The following is a 1992-nucleotide window of genomic DNA, read 5'->3' on the forward strand; positions in this document are numbered from 1 at the left end:
ATCAAATGTAATGCATTTTGCTCCTGAAATTATCTTCACCATCTATGTTAAATCCTAAAGTGATAAGAGTTTAAGTTATATTTCAGCAAGTTTAAAAGTCTTATAAGTAAGACTGAAGGACATCCATCAGGGATCAAATGCAACTGCAATCTTAATATACAAATGGTTTAACTGTATAATGATTACTTCCTACAGAAGACAGCTATACCTATACAGTTCGCCCAGGTATAAAATTCAATGCACTTTCCTAACTACATCCACAAGTGATATCACAGCCAGTTATGGGTAGGTGGTGCCCAGTCATGTCAGAGTCTATTTAGAAAAATCGGATGTGTACAAATCCATATGGCTGGAGACAATGTACCCACGGGTGCCGAGGGAGTTGGCAGATGTGACTGTAGAGCTGCAGGCCATTATCTTTTGAAAACTCATGGTGATTGAGAGAGGTCCCCAACAACTGGAAATGGACGAATATAGTACCCATCCTTAAGAAAAGCAAGAAAGAGGATCCAAGGAACTACTGACCAATCAGCCTCACCCTCAGTCTCTGGAAAAATCATGGAGCAGGCGGCCCTCAAGCAATCCATTTCTAAGCACCTGGAGGAGAAGGCAATTAGGAATAGTCAGCATGGATTCACCAAGGGCAAATCATTCCTGACCAACTTGATAGCCTTCAACGATGAGATGACTGACTCTGAGGATACAGGGACACCACTGGATGTGATACACCTTGACTTTAGCATGGCTTTTGATACAGTCTTGCACAACATTCTTGCAAGTAAGCTAAGAAGTATGGGTTGGAAGAATGGACTGTAAACTGGATAGAAAACTAGCTGGTTCATCAGGTTCAGAGGGTATTAGTCAATGGCTCGATACCTAGTTGGCAGCTAGCATCAAGTGGAATGTCCCAGCGGTTAGTTCTGGGGGTGGTTTTATTCAATATCTTAATCGACTTGGAAACTGGGAAGGAGTGTATCCTCAGCAAGTCTGCAGATGACACCAAGCTCAGGGGAGGTAGTAGACATGCTGGAGGGTAGAGCTAGGATTCAGAGAGACCTAGACAAACTGGAGTACTGGACCAAAGAAATCTCACAAGGTTCAATAAAGAAAAGCGCAAAGTCCTGCATTTAGGATGGAACAATCCCACACACCAATACAGGCTGGGGACCAACTGGGTAAGCAGCAGCTCTGTCGAAAAGGACACGGGGGTTACAGTGGACAATAAACTGAATGAGACAACAGTGTGCCCTTGATGCCAAGGTGACTAACAGTATACTGGGCTGCATTACAAGGAGTGTTGCCAGCAGGTCAAGGGAAGCAATACTTTCCCTGTAGATGGCACTGGTGAGGCCACATCTGGAGTACTGTGTCCAGTTTTGGGCCCCCACTACAGAAAGGATGTGTACAAATTTGAAGAGTCCAGCAGAGGGCAACAAAAGTGGTTTGTGGGCTGGGGGAGATGACTTCTGAGGAGAGGCTGAGGGAACTGGGCTTATTTAATTTGAAAAAGAGAAGATGGGGTGAGGGGGGATTTAACAGCAGCCTTCAACTACCTGAAGGGCAGTTCCAAAGAGGATGGAGCTAGACTGTTCTCAGTAGTGGCAGATAATAGGACAAGAAGCAATGGTCTCAAGTTGAAGCAGGGGAAGTTTAGGTTTGATATTATGAGAAACTCTCTCATGAGGAAGGTAGTAAAGCAGTGGAACAGGCTTTAGAGGTTGTGGAATCTCCATCCCTAGAGGTTTTTAAGACCTGGTTAGACAAAGCCTTGGCTGGAATGATATAGCTGAGGAAGGTCCTGCTTTGAGCAGGAGGTTAGACTTGACCTCCTGAGCTCACTCCCAATCTTCCTATGATTCATTATAGTTGTAGTGCTTTCAAAGTAAATGCACGTTTTCCAAAATAACTTTAAGATACTCAATCCTTCCAAGCCTGGTAGTTGCAATAAGCTGTCCTACTGTAAAAGGAAGAGTGAACAGCAAAAACAAAATG

General features: G+C 44.0%; 1 protein-coding gene across 2 annotated transcripts in view; it reads right to left on the minus strand.

Annotated features, from left to right (window-relative positions):
- Window positions 1–1992, minus strand: part of SPAST (spastin) — an 87395-nt gene that overhangs the window by 84145 nt on the left and 1258 nt on the right. The gene's annotated exons all lie outside the window — the stretch shown is intronic.

The sequence above is a fragment of the Gavialis gangeticus genome, unplaced genomic scaffold, assembly GCF_001723915.1.
Source record: "Gavialis gangeticus isolate Ggan-Ray unplaced genomic scaffold, GavGan_comp1, whole genome shotgun sequence".
Classification (NCBI taxonomy): Eukaryota; Metazoa; Chordata; order Crocodylia; family Gavialidae; genus Gavialis; species Gavialis gangeticus.